This window comes from Carcharodon carcharias, chromosome 10 (assembly GCF_017639515.1).
Source record: "Carcharodon carcharias isolate sCarCar2 chromosome 10, sCarCar2.pri, whole genome shotgun sequence".
Lineage (NCBI taxonomy): Eukaryota > Metazoa > Chordata > Chondrichthyes > Lamniformes > Lamnidae > Carcharodon > Carcharodon carcharias.
In genome coordinates this window covers 92,509,313-92,524,524 of record NC_054476.1, presented here as the reverse complement: position 1 = coordinate 92,524,524, position 15,212 = coordinate 92,509,313, and the positions used below count along the sequence as shown (strand labels likewise).

The window sequence follows — 15,212 nt, the reverse complement described above, 5'->3', positions numbered from 1 at the left end:
AATGCTGTAATATGCTTTTAAAGAATATCAGCATTGCATCACTAGAAAGGAAGTGTGTCATGCAATCCAGCTTTAGTTTCACTATTGCTTTTAAGCAGAACACACACACAGCTCTGCAGTTTTCAAGCTTTATATCTCTGTATAAATGTTCCCATGTATCTAGTCTCAATAAATTAACCCACATGTTTGCACAATCTCTTATAAGTGATAAGTGCCATTGTAGCATTATAAAAATACATGGTGTGCAGCACCAATTCTAAGCAATGCAGTGTTCAGCCTGGTAGCAAGATTAAGTACAGGTACAGCATGGTAAACAGTCTTAGACCATGCTACATGGCATGAGACAACTCTCAACATTTTGCTCAGACTGCAATAGATTCACAGCATTGGAAGTGTTGAAATCGCAGCGTGCTAACTGCGCAGCAAAGCTTTGAAAACACAGTGCTCAGTTAAAGAGCTGGTAATTAGCCAGATCCTTTGTGACGAGAATGCAGCACATAGTCTGTCATTTCTGTGAGCGGGACAGCGCGTTGCGAGGAGCAGCACTGGGTTAGCTCAGTCCGGAAAGGAAATAACCGGGGTGTGGGCCAGGTCAATAGTGAGCAACGGAGAGTCAAACAAAAAAATCCACAAAAAATAGCCATCATAAAATCAGGTCAGAAAAAGTTGCGATTATAACAGGCAGAGCTTCGGAAAAGTGTGTGAAAGTGGCTGCATCAACAGTCATCCCAGGTACTATGAGAGAAGGACGGTCAAAGGGATAATGTCAAAACGTCCACAAAATTCCCCAATTTGAATTGGGATGCAGTTGACCTACTAATCAAATTCAAAATACTTAAACAGCGTATAGAGCTCTGGTTTCTTGATTCAGGTGTATCTGAATCAGACAAGCAAGCCATAAAAATTCACCTAGCAATTGGGAATGAAAATCTACACGGGCTGAACACGTCAAGATTAACAGCAGAAGAGCTAAAGGACCTCTTAAAGATATGCATTGGAAAACCAGTTCAGATTCAGGTTAAACTTCCGTATTCATTGGCTAGACTTCATGCCATTCCAACAACAGCCTACAGAATTATAGACCACTTTGTCAGCATATGCAGGGAAAAGGGTACATACTATGATTTTTCAAACACAGAGCTAGCAGACATAATTGTTGAGTTGGTGATCGCAACCTCTCCCATGGAAGAATTCCAGAAAGATCTGCTAGACAAGCTATTCAAGGGTGAATGTAAGTATGAAGCGATCCTTGAAGGTCAATAAAGCTTACTGGCCCTGAGTACAACCACAATTGTTGATGCACTTACTTGAACACCTAAACTTGCAGAAGGTGTAGCCTTCTGCATGCACCAAGGAAATACCCAGCTTTCCACCCATTCTGCAAGGCATGTGGCAGGAAAGGCCTTGGTAGTGGCACTGCACTGGAGCAAAGGGTGATGTAGCTACAAAGAGCTGTGCATTGATCCAGACAGACTGCACACAATGGGTACCTTCAAGCAATAAGAATAACTGTCTGGTATCCCTTCAGAAAGATATGCATGAGGTGACTGACAAACCAGAAAATGATGATGATCACGATAAGACTATGAGCAGTGAACACGTGTCTCACCATCTCATGGAAAACATAGCTCTTCAGCCAAAGAGTTTGTGGGGGATGGGGGGGTCAGCGTGAAATTGCACGGATGGGCTTCCCTCCCACCCTGGCCTCTCAGCAATTTTACGCGAGGCGGGTAAGGCCTCAGTTGAGCCGCCCACCCTTGGCCCAATTGAGGTCCTTAAGTGGCCAACTAATGACCACTTCGGGGCCATTGCCTGCCCAGTCTCAAATTTTCGGCTAACAGGAGAAGCTTTCAGGTATGGGAGAAGCCTGAATATAAATGGGTTTAGGCCACAGGTGGGAAGAGAGGGGCGCCTCCATCAGGGTTCCCCTTTTAACATGGGGCGCCCCTCTCCATCTGCCAAAGGTCCAGTAACCACTGGACCTCCCTCCCTGCCCCCTCGGGCCTCTCCCACAACCACCCAAACTCCCACTTTCCACCCCCACCCAGACTCCCCTACCCGCCCCGCCCTGAGACCCCCAAAAACTTATCTTTTCGTTGAATCCCAGGACGTAGGCTCCGAGGACTGCATGCAGTGTCAGTCCTGTCCACTGCAGCTTCTGGAACTGCAGGGACCAGAGAGCTACTGCCAATCCTAAGGCTAGGCTTCCTCCTTAGTGAGGGGCACAAGTCACGCCTGCAGCCAATTAACACTCTTTGAAGCGTCAAATGGCTGTGGGACAGAGTGTCAGTGGGGATGTGTTCCCGCTGAATCTTCATATGACGGGGTGGGGAACCCCGTCATCCTAAAAATCATGGCCATTGTTGCCTTCTTGCCATATGAAGTGTTTGCCAAGGTTCAAATTATCTGCCCTAAGAAAGTTGATAACTACTTGTTATTGGCCAAGATTGACACAGGGCCAAGTGCCAACACACAACCCCTGCAAATTATAAATGACATGTACCCACAGACATGGAGGGCCATGGAAAAACCTGCTACTGTGAAACACTCAGCATACAACAGTTCACTGATTCCATGTGCAGGTTCCAATGATCTGAAGTGTAAGTACAATCCTCCTAGGTGTCATAGATGTTCTACGTTGTGGAGACTAAAGTCCCAGCAACCACAGGAATACCAGCATGCCGTGACCCCACATTAATCACAATCCATGGAATTGGTCAGACACCATTTGGCAGATCAACCTCAGAAACTTTCCTTATCACTTCAGTTCATGACCTAACATCAAAATATCCAGAATGTTTCAACAAAATTGGCAGTGTCAAGGCAGCCACGCCATAACACTGTTACGTTCCCAGCTGCTGTTAATACTGGACAAGTCAGGTCCCAAAGTAAAACCTGGCTTGATAGATCCTACTTGTTCTTTATAGAAACTGTGGAGGAAAGTTGCTGAACAAATTCACAGGTGTCTGCTGATGAGCTTTTAATACAAAGAATAAAATATTTATTTCAATGAAAAAACAAATACATGGTCCAAGAGTGGTACGGGAGAAGTGAGTTCTGGTTTGTGGGGCACTGGCACCAGTACTGGGGAAAGTGGGGCTGTACCATTGGGATGGTCTACACATGAACCATAGATAAAAACAAAAAACTGCAGATGCTGGAAATCCAAAACAAAAACAGAATTACCTGGAAAAACTCAGCAGGTCTGGCAGCATCGGCGGAGAAGAAAAGAGTTGACGTTTCGAGTCCTCATGACCCTTCGACAGAACTGTTCTGTCGAAAGGTCATGAGGACTCGAAACGTCAACTCTTTTCTTCTCCGCCGGTGCTGCCAGACCTGCTGAGTTTTTCCAGGTAATTCTGTTTTTGTTTTACACATGAACCATGCTGGGACCAGTGTTCTTGCAAACTGCATAACTAGGGAAGTAGAGAAGGTTTTCAACTAAATAGTGGGGGGAAAGGATCAAATGTGGGCAGGTGTAGTATATCAAAGAGTAGAAGCAAGGGAAGAGAGGAAGGTATTAATATGGGAAACGATAAACAGACCATTACAAGAAGGGACAGAGAGTACATGTCTTAAGGGCAAATCAACAGATAAGGCTAGAGGTTACAAAAATAATAAAAGGAAAAAATAAAGGCTCTATATCTGAATGCATGTAGCATTCAAAACAAAACAGATGAACTGATAGTGCAAAAAGAGATTTATAACTACGATCTAATAGCCATTGCAGAGACATAGCTACGGGATGGCATAGATGGGGACCTGAATATTGAAAGGTTTATGACTTTGGGAGGGATAGGAAGTTAGGAAAAGGTGGAGGGGTGGCTCTGCTAATTAAGGATGACATTAACACAATAGACATTGATGACCTAAGTTCTGGAAACCAGGGTATAGAAGCGGTTTGGTAGGGATGAGGCAAAAAGTCACTTGTGGGAGTGGTGTACAGGCCCCCTAATAGTAATTATATGGTAGGACAGGGTATCAAAGAAGAAATGGTGGAAGCTTGTCAGAAAGATACGGTAATTATTATGGGGGATTTTAATCTGCAAATAACCTGAAATAATCGGACAAAGGTAGAGTATGTGATGAATTCATAGAATGTTTGAGATAATTTCTTAGATCTGCACGTTCCAACGAGAAAGAAAAATTCCAAGGGTAGGACCCATCATCCGTGGTTAACTAAAAAAAGTTAAAGATAATATCAAATTTAAAGTAAACGCGTATAATTGCACAAAGGTGGGTAGCAGGTCAGAAGATTGGACAAAATATTAAAAACAGCAAAAAATGACAAAGATTGATAAGGAAGGAAAAATTAGAATACGAGAGAAAGCTAGCTGGAAGCATAAAGACAGATAGTAAAAGTTTCTGATACTTAAAAAAGAAAAGAGTTAAAGTGAGCATTGGTCCTGTAGAAAGTGAGTCTGGGGAGTCAATAATGGAAAATAAGGAGACAAATTGAACAGGTATTTTGTATCGGCTTTCACTATACAGGTCACATGTGACATCACAAAAATGGCTGTAAGTCAGGAATTGGAAGGGAGAGGGGAACTCAAGAAAATTACTATCACCGGAGTACTGGTACTTAGCAAATTGTTGGAACTATGGGTTGACAAGTCCCCGGGTCATGATAGATTTCATCCTAGGGTCTTAACGGAAGTGGCTAATGAGATGGTTGATGGGTTGGTTTTAATTTTACAAAATTTACTAGATTCAGGGAAGGTTCCATTAGATTGGAATATCGCAAATCTAACTCCTTTATTCAAAAAGGGACAGAGACAGAAAGCAGGAAACTGTAGACTAGTTAACCTAACATCTGTCATAGGAAAAATGTTAGAAGCTATTCTATAAGACGTTATAACAGGACACTTAGATAAATTCAAGATAATCAGGCAGAGTCAACATGGCTTTGTGAAAGGGAAATCATGTTTAACTAATTTATTGGAGTTCTTTGGAGGAGTAATAGGTGATGAGGATAAATGGGATCTGGTGGGTGTACTGTACTTGGACTTTCAGAAGGCATTTGATAAGGTGCCTTATCAAAGGTTATTGTGGAAAATAAAAGCTCATGGTGTAGGGGCTAGCATATTGGTATGGATATAAATTTGGCTAGCTAACAGGAAACAAAAAATAGATGTAAATGGGTCATTTTCTGGTTGGCAGATGTGACGAGCGATGCACCACAGGGATCACTGCTGGTGCCTCAACTCTTTACAATTTATGCAAATGGTTTGGATGAAGCGACCAATGGTATCATTGCAAAATTTGCTGATGACACAAAGATAGGAAAGAAAGTAAGTTGTGAAGAGAATATAAGGAGGCTACAAAAGGATATAGATAGGTTAGGCGAGTGGGCAAAGACCTGGCAAATTTGGGAAAACATGATGTTGTCCATTTTAGCAGGAAAAATATAAAGCATATAAATCCAAATGGTGAGGGATTGCAGAGCTCTGATATGCAGAGGGATCTGGATGTCCTACTGCCTGAATTGCAAAAGGTTAGTATGCAAGTGCAGCAAGTAATTAGCAAAGCTAATAGAATGTCATTATTTATTGTGAGGTGAATTGAATACGAGAGTATAGGGAGGTTATGCTTCAGTTATGCAGGACATTGGTGAGACCACACCTGGAGTATTGTGTACAGTATTGGTCCCCTTATTTGAGGAAAGATGTAAATGTACTGGAGGCAGTTCAGAGAAGGTTTACTAGATTATCTCCTGGAATAGGCAGGTTGTTTTAGGAGGAAAGGTTGGATAGGCTAGGCTTTTATCCACTGGAGTATTGAAGATTGAGAGGTGACTTGATTGAAACATATAAGATCCTCATATGGCGGGGAGACGGTGGATATATTGGTAACATCACTGGACTAGTAATTCAGAGGCCCAAGCTAATATTCTGGGGACAAGGGTTCAAATCCCACCACAGCAGCTGGTGAAATTTAAATTCAGCTAATAATCTGGAATTGAAAAACTAGGCTCATTAATGATGACCATGAAACCATTGTCAATCATCGTAAAAATCCATCTGGTTCACTAGCATCCATTAGGGAAGGAAATCTGCCATCCTCCCTGGTCTGGCCTACATGTGATTCCAGACTCTCAGTAATGTGGTTGACTCTTAAATGGTAAAGCCATTGAAATGGCCTCGTAAGCCAAACAGTTCAAGGGCAATTAGGGATTGTCAACAAATGCTGGGTTTGCCAGCGGCACCCACATCCCATGAAAGAATTTTTAAAATCCTGAGTGAGCTTGACAGGGTGGATGTGGGAAGGATGTTTTCTCTTGCGGGAGAATCTAGAACTAGGGGGCCCCTGTTTAAAAATAAGGGCTCGCCCCTTTAAGACCGAGGTGAGGATTTTTATTTCTCTCAGAGGGCTGAGACACTTTGGAATGCTCTTCCTCAAAAGGTGGTTGAGGCAGAGTCCTTGAATATCTTTAAGGCAGAGGAGATTCCTGATAAACAAGACAGTAAAAAGTTATAGGGGCAAGGCAGGCATGTGAAGTTGAGGCTAAAATTAGATCAGCCATGATCATCTGAATGGCAGAGCAAGTTCAAGGGGCCCAGTGGCCTACTCCTGCTTCTAATTCGTATGTTTGTATGTCAAAATGAACAGTATGACACCAGACAGAAAGTTTGGAAAGATCTCAATGCAAACACAAGATGATGATTTCAATTTCCACTATTGCTTTACCATAGCAATATCTTGACATACACATAAACCAGTGAGAGTTACCACTAGCTTGATACAAAGGCTCCTCGCTTGGAACTGTCACCCAACTCTATCTCTCCCTGAGGCTTCCAAACAACACATTCTAAAAATCAATGGGTGGAATCATCCCAGATTTGCACTAACTGATGGGGGGCTTTTCACGCCGTATAGTTCCAAATGCACCACATTATTTATGCATTCCCAGGAAACATGTTGTTACCACGGAGGGCGGGCTCTCATTCGCCTGCCTGCCTGCACCTCGCAGGGAGCCATATTTAAAGTCCAGCCCCACGCACATATCTCAGTGTTTCCAGACCACGACTGCTGCAGGGAAAGCACGGCCCTGAAAGGCAAAAAGACTGCAGCCCCCAGGTTCGGCAACATATCCCTGGATGCCGTGGAGGCCCACTGGGATGTCTTCTACCACACTCTGTCCGCAGGATGGGCAGTGGCATGACCAACCAGGCTTGGGGGGCAGTGGTAGCAGTGGTCAGTGCCAACATCCAGCAAATGAGGACTGCCACCCACTGCTGCAAAAGAATGAATGATCTCCTCCGTGCTGCCAGAGTAAGTCACTCTTCTCATCGCTCTCAACTCATACACTCACAAACCCATCACACATTCACAGGACCCGCGCTGACTGCTGATTCAAGGGACATCACCATTCACTCTCTTACATTCACTGTCATGGCCCTCATCCCATCCATGGGACCACTCTCCACCCACACAGACCAGGCAGACTTATTATCTGGCCTGGCAGGCGTCCTGCTTACACTTTCTCCATCTCTATTCATGCAGAACAAGCTGGCACACAAGAGGGAGAGGTCACAGACCGGTGGAGGAATGCCTGAAATCGAGGTCCTCACGGACTTGGAAAACAGACCATCCAGCTGGCCAGTAGTGATCTGGGCCAATTCTGTGCTGATGATGAGGTAGGTGGTGGTCTACCAAGTGATGGTCCAGCAGAGCAACATCCATCAGACAGCCATGCAGTGAGCGATGTGTCCTGTTTCACAAGCCACTGTCATGCACAAATTATCCCCCCTTGCTTTCGCGAGCACATCTGGGAAACAGCCGATGAAGTCCATGACACAGGGCCTCCAATCAATCCATGAAGAAACCTCTGAAGAGGAATCTGGAGGCACCCTCCTTGAAGTCTTATCACAGCGCACACCCACACCCTCCAGCAGAGACATACACCTCGGTGGGACTTAGCTTTAGAATACCCTGGTGAGCACATCTCACTGTCTGATCCACAGCAGGCCGCGGCAGAGACTTCCCTGTTGTCCAGCACTCAGAGGGCTGCTGGAAGCCAGAAATTTGCTAAGTCTGAATCAGATGAAGAGCCCCTGGACTCGGTCACGTCACAGTTGCTTGAGCTGCAAAGGCAAGCTCAGGAACATCAGGAAGGGATGTCCACTGCACTCCTCAGACTGCAAGGCACAATGGAGGAGTCTGTTCACCTTCGCTCTGGGGTGATGTTGCCGACATGCCAATGCACCGAGGTTAACACAGGTAGGATGGCGACAGCCATGGAGACCTTGGTCCACAACATTGGTCCTGCACTGCTGATGCCATAGTTGTGCTCCAACAAGGTGTACACAAGACGGGTGCTGGGCAGCTCAATCTCACTTCAGCTACCCCTTAAAGTCATAGAGTTATACAGCATAGAAACAGGCCCTTTGGCCCATTGTGTCTGTGCCGGTCATCAAGCACCTTTGTATCCTAATCCCGTTTTCTAGCACTTAGCCTGTAGCCCTCTATGCAATGGCATTTCAATGCTCATCTAAATACTTCTTAAATGTTGATGCTGTTTCTACCACCCCCTCAGTCAATGTGTTCCAGATTCCAACCACCTCTGGGTGAAAAAATTTTTCCTCAAATCCCATCGAAATCTCCTTCCCCTTGCCTTAAATCTATGCCCCATGGTTATTGATACCTCCCCTTAGGGGAAAAGTTTCTTCCTATCTACCCTATCTACTCTCCTCATAATTATGTATACCTCTATCAGGTCCCCCCCTCAGCCTTCTCTGCTCTAAGGAAAACAACCCTAGCCTATCCAGTCTATCTTCATAGCTGAAATGCTTCAGCCCAGGCAACATCCTGATGAATATCCTCTGCACCCTCTCCAGTGCAATCACATCCTTCCTATAGTTGGCAACCAGAACTGCACACAGTACTCCAGCTGTGGCCTAACTAGCATTTTATACAGCTCCAACATAATCTCCCTGCTCTTATATTCTATGCCTCGGCTAATAAATGCAAGTATTATATATGCCTTCTTAACCACCTTATTTACCTGTGCTGCAGCCTTCAGAGATCTATGAACATGTACACCATGGTCTCTCTGATCCTCTGTACTTCCTAGGGTCCTACCATTCATTGTGTATTCCCTTGCCATGTTAGTCCTCCCAAAATGCACCACCTCACACTTCTCAAGGTTAAATTCCATTTTCCACTGCTCTGCCCATCTCACCAGCCCATCTATATCGTCCTGTAATCTAAGGCTTTCCTCCTCATTATTTACGACACCATCAATTTTTGAGTCATCTGCAAACTTACTGATCATAGCTCCTATATTCACGTCTTAATCATTAATGTACACTACATACAGTAAGGATCCCAGCATCAATCCCTGCATACACTACTCGTCACAGGCTTCCAATAGCAAAAACAGCCTTCGACTGTCACCCTCTGCCACCTGCCACTATTTGCCAATTTGCCCTGGATCCCATGGACTCTTACCTTCTTGACCATTCTCCCATGCGGGACCTTGTCAAAAGCCTTAATGAAGTCCATGTACAGTACATCAACTGCACTACCCTCATCTACACAGCTAGCCACCTCCTCGAAAAATTCAATCAGATTTGTTAGACATGATCTCCCCCTGACAAAGCCATACTGACTATCCCTGAGTAATTCCTGGCTCTCCAAGCGGAGATTAATCCTGTCCCTCAGAAATTTTTCCAATAGTTTCCCTATTACTGATGATAGACTCATTGGCCTCCAATTACATGGTTTATCCCAACTACCCCTCTTGAAAAATGGTACTACATTCGCTGTCCTCGAGTCCTTTGGCACCTCTCCTGTGGCCAAAGAGGATTTGAAAATTAGTGTCAGGGCCCCTGTAATCTCCTCTCTTGCCTCACATGGCAGCCTGGGATACATCTCATCTGGGCCTGGGGATTTATCCACTTTTAAGCCTGCTAAAACTGCTAATACCTCTTCCCTTTCAATGCTAATTTGTTCAAGTATATACCAGTCCCCCTCCTGATTTCTACACCTAATGGGCCCTACTCTTATCCTCTTGTCTTTAATATATTTACGAAATGCCTTGGTATTTTCCTTTATCATGTCCGCCAGTGTTTTTTCATGCCCCCTCTGCGCTCTCCTAATTACTTTTTTTTTTAAGTACCCCCCTATAATTTCTATACACCCCTAGGGCTTCCGCTGTTTTTAGCCCCCTGTATCTGCCATGAGCCTCCTTTCTTTTCCTTATCCAATCCTCTATATCTCTTGACATCCAGGGTTCCCTGGACTTGTTGGTCTTACCCTTCATCTTTACAGGAACATGTTGGCCCTGAGCTCTCACTATTTCCTTTTTCAATGACTCCACTGGTCTGACGTAAACTTTCCTACAAGTAGCTTCTCCTAGTCCACTTTGGCCAGCTCCTGTCTTATCATATTTAAATTGGTCTTCCCCTAGTTCAGGTCCTCCATTTCTGGTCCTTTTCGATAACGACCTTAAATCTTACAGAGTAATGGTCATTATCCCCGAAATGCTCCTCCACTGACACTTCTACCACTTGCCCGGTTTCATTCCCTAAGATTAGGTCCAGTACTGCCCCTTCTTCCGTAGGACTTTCTATGTTCTGGCTCAAAAGGTTCCCCTGGGTGCATTTTAAGAATTCCGCTCCCTTTAAGCCTTTCACACTAAGACTATCCTATTTAATTTTGGAGAAGTTGAAATCCCCTACTATTATTGCCCTATTATTTTTACACCTCTTTGAGGTTTGCCTACATATCTGCTCCTTATCTCCCCCTAACTACCTCCACTAAACTGATCACTTTACTGAGCCCCATAATTGATCATTCAGTTAACGAATGTCCTACAAGCCTTGCAGTTTTTCTTCTCAGAAAGCTTACAATCCCTGTCTTCTATGATCCAAAATATGAACACATTTCTCTCATCTCCTGTCTTTCCTATGTCTGTGTCTCTGGATCATGTCGCTAGGCAACAGTAAAGCTTTTCTGCTTTTTCATTCCATTTTTAGCATTGTTACAACAGGGAAGGGAGAATGGGCAGTTTCTGTAGCCCCACTACTCCACAGGTCGCAGCATGAGTGTAAGTGTTTTATTCACTCACCAAAATTGCCAAATGTTTACCTTTGCTATTATTAAAACCGGAATTGAAGAGACTTGAACCAGGCTTCTTTCAATAAACTCAGAATGAATGATTTGTTATGAAAAGAAACGTCTTTGAAAAACAAGTTGCAAAAACTGGCTAACATACAATTTACAATTTGAAAGTGTAACTGTATACTCCTTTAAATCCCAACACACACACACATACACACAATAGACAAAACAATTAGGGTCTTTGCAGAGGCTGGTGTTTCAGAGAAAAAAAAAATACCATTTGGCCAACAGGAAAACTTTATGAAAAAAGGATAAAGTTCAAAGGGTTTTGATCTGGTGTTCCTGCGTGCAAAGACGGATTGTTGGTCACAGTAATTGTCTGGAAGTTCTTTCTAAAGGAGCTTCAATGTGAAGGAGAACAGAACATCAATGTCCTTGGGATTTCTCTCTCTTGTCTTAGCTTCTCAGGTTTCTAAATACAGATGACTTAAACTGAGATGAGGATTTCTAGCTGTATACTGATAACTACACCGAATTTCAGACAAGGCAGGGAAAGCGTGATTTGGGCAACCATCACCTTTTTAGTTTATTCCCAAACTGAATCCGAAAAACAAGTTCAAAACCTAAACTCATCTCAGTCAGGTTGCTCCCAGAAAATCACCAGGGCATCTCAGCCTCTGAAAGCAATAGTTTTTCTCTAGCAATTAAAGTTCAAATAAACAAATCGTTCTTATCTCCTCCAGTGCCTTACTGCTCATTTAACTGAAGTCATGTGACTTCTTGGCAAAGGAGTTTGCTCACAGTCCAAAATGCCTTAAAAAGAGCCTTAAAGACTTAAAAAGAAACCCAAGTCAGTTCTGAAGAAAGTGTCCAAATAATTCAATATCCTTCCAGTAATTAAAAAGACATAGTTCTTGGAGATATGTACTCATAACATGCCTCCATCTTTAAGGAATGAAACTCCATTTACAAATGTGTTTCATTACAAAGTAGGCAAGAAAAACACATGCAGTATATGAAAAGAAATTCACACTCACTCATTCTCATTCACTCCTTATACAGAACCTATACAGCTTACTCTGACTTTCTTAATTTCCAGATAATGCCAACATAATTACATTCTTGATAATGTGTCAGCAATCATATTAATCTTCCCAGCGATATGAACAACCTTTAAATTATAAGGCTGTGCTCATAACCTCTATCGGAACAGTCTGGCATTCTGAGTCTTAAATCTTTCCACAAAGGCCAAGGGATTATGGTTAGTATATATTAGTGTTTCTTCATAATCTTGAAGGGCATACTTCAAAATGTGTACGAGCTAGCAACAATCCCAGTGTTTCCTTTTCTATCTTAGCGTATCTCTTTTGATGCCAATTTAATTTTTGTTTAGAAAAATGCCCTACTGGCTTCTCTATGCCCATTTCATCTTCTTGCAATAAGACAGCACCCACCCTCAAGTCACTAGCATTGATTGCCACATTGAAGGGTTTAGCTGAATTAGGGGTGGCTAACATCAGCTCATTAGTTCGGATTGTCTTCAGCTTCTCAAAAGCTGCCTGACACTCCCTTGACCATACCACATTTGCATTATTTTGCAATAGACCTATTAATGGAGCAGCTATTGTGTTGAGGTTTGGCACAAACTTACAATAGAAGTCTCGTATCCCCAAAAATCTCATGGCTTCCCATTTAGGGGCAGGGAATTCCACCAAAGCCTGTACTTTTGCTGCTCTTGGCAACATTTGTCCTGGGTAAGTTACCTGCGCTTTCATAACTCACTCTTGACACTAGATCAGCTGACTGTAATCATTACACCTGAGAGCAACAACTTTAAGTGCAACTATTCCATCACCGGCAGAGCTCATGTTCAGCAGACTACTGCATACCAATCTAACTATGCTCACCCATTCTACTCTCTCAGAAACTAGGGAACAGCTTTTAAAACTGCAAGAGAAGATGACCAATGTACATGATACAAATGGAGATACAGAATTGCCAAGTTTACACTTGGGAGAACAAGTTTTCATCCAGGGTCCCCATAGAAGGTCCATGGCAACCAGCCGAGGTGACTAGTGTCCAGTGGTGTACCAGAGGGATCTGTGGTGGGTCCCCTATTATTCATCATTTATATAAATGACATAGATTACTATATGCGGGGTAGGATTAGTAAATTTGCGGATGACACAAAGATTGGCCTGGTGGTTAACAGTGAGGTTGAGTGTCCTGGCCTACAGGAAGATATAGACGGGAAGGTCAAATGGGCAGATAAGTGGCAGATGGAATTTAACCGTGAAAAGTGTGAGGTGATACACTTTGGAAGGGGTAATTTGACAAGGAAGTATTCAATGAAAGGCATGACACTAGGAAGTTCTGAGGAACAAAGGGACCTTGGCGTGTGTGTCCATAGATCTCTGAAGACGGAGGGGCATGTTAGTAGGGTGGTGAAAAAGGCATATGGGACACTTGCCTTTATCAATCAGGGCATAAATTACAAAAGTATGGAGGTCATGTTGGAGCTGTATCGAACCTTGGTGAGGCCACAGCTGGAGTACTATGTGCAGTTCTGGTTGCTACATTATAGGAAGGATGTAATTGCACTGGCAGAGGAGATTCAGCAGGATGTTGCCTGGGATGAAACATTTAAGTTATGAAGAGAGGCTGGATAGACTTGGGTTATTTTTGTTGGAGCAGAGAAGACTGAGGGGCGACCTGATCCAGGTGGCAAGATCATGAGGGGCATGGACAGAGTGGATAGGGAGCAGCTGTTCCCCATATTTGAAGGGTCAGTCATGAAGGGACACAAGTTCAAGGTGAGAGGCAGGAGGTTTAGGGGGAATGTAAGGAAAAACATTTTTTATCCAGAGGGTGGTGATGGTCTGGAATGCACTGTTTGGGAGCGTGGTGGAGGCGAGTTGCCTCATATCGTTTAAAAAGTACCTGGATGAGCACTTGGCACATCATAACATTCAAGGCTATGGGCCAAGTGCTGGTAAATGGGATTAGATAGGTAGGTCAGGTGTTTCTCACATGTCGGTGCAGACTCGATGGGCTGAAGGGCCTCTTCTGCACTGTGAGATTCTGTGATTCTGTGACTAGGATCTGTTTGAAACCAAGGTCAGCTCCTCAATCACCATAAGTCCTACTGCATTGAGGACTAGGTCCCGAATGCAACAAGGAACAACATCCAAGAATGACAATCCTATAGATCACTGTAAGCAATTAAGGACACCTCCAGACAAGGTTACCATTAAGAGATCTGGGCATGCCAGTGGATTATCTTTATGTTTTGGAGACTCATAGATTCATCTGTTCTATCCACTTACATAATAATAATTAAACATGAACAGGTATTGTAAATAGTTATTCTTTGGAAGGCGGGGGATATATTAAAAAAAGGGGAATGTTGTAATATGCCTTTAAGGATTGCAGCATGATCCAGTTTTAATTTCACTTTTGCTTTTCAGTAAAGCATACACACAGCTCTACAGCTCTGGTGTCTTCAAATTTTATATCTCTATATAAATGTTCCCACGTGCCTAGTTTCAATAAATGAACCCAAAATGTGTTTACACAATCCTTTATGAGCAATTGGTGCCTTTATATCATTCTAAAAAACATGACAATTGATGGAGGCAACAGAGGTTTGGCCACTGGCTGAAGGGTCAGCAAAAGTATCATAATACCTCGTGTCGCCTGCCAAGTTAATTGCAAATCAGGTACTGAACTGGGTTGCGGCAGGCCTTCCCTGGGAAATATCACTCCTCAAGAGCCACCAGCCAATCAGGGGTTGGCAACTGTGCATTGCTTGGGAGCACCTGTGGCAGTGGTAGCAACTGCAGCAATGCACTAGTCCAAGACCCAGGATTGCCAAAGGATCCAGGCCACAGGTGTGTAATGGCGGGATGGGGGTCACGGAGTAGGGGTGACAGGGAAGGGAATTGGCGTTAGCAGCAAGGGTGGAAGGGTGGTTCTCAGTAGCCCCATTCCTTCCTCTTCCAATATGTCCCTTGATCAGGCACTGACTGCCTTTAAATGAGCAACCCCACCTGTAGGCCTGTAAGCAACCTTAATAAAGTTTGTTTCTCAAGCTTCCCGTGTGACAAGTCCCCCGTCTGCAACTGGTTAAACACTAAAGGCAGCAGGAT

General features: G+C 43.7%; 1 protein-coding gene across 1 annotated transcript in view; it reads right to left on the bottom strand.

The window, feature by feature from the left end:
• LOC121282853 (mucin-6-like) overlaps positions 1-15,212 on the bottom strand; it is a 286,476-nt gene that overhangs the window by 159,120 nt on the left and 112,144 nt on the right. The window lies entirely within an intron of this gene.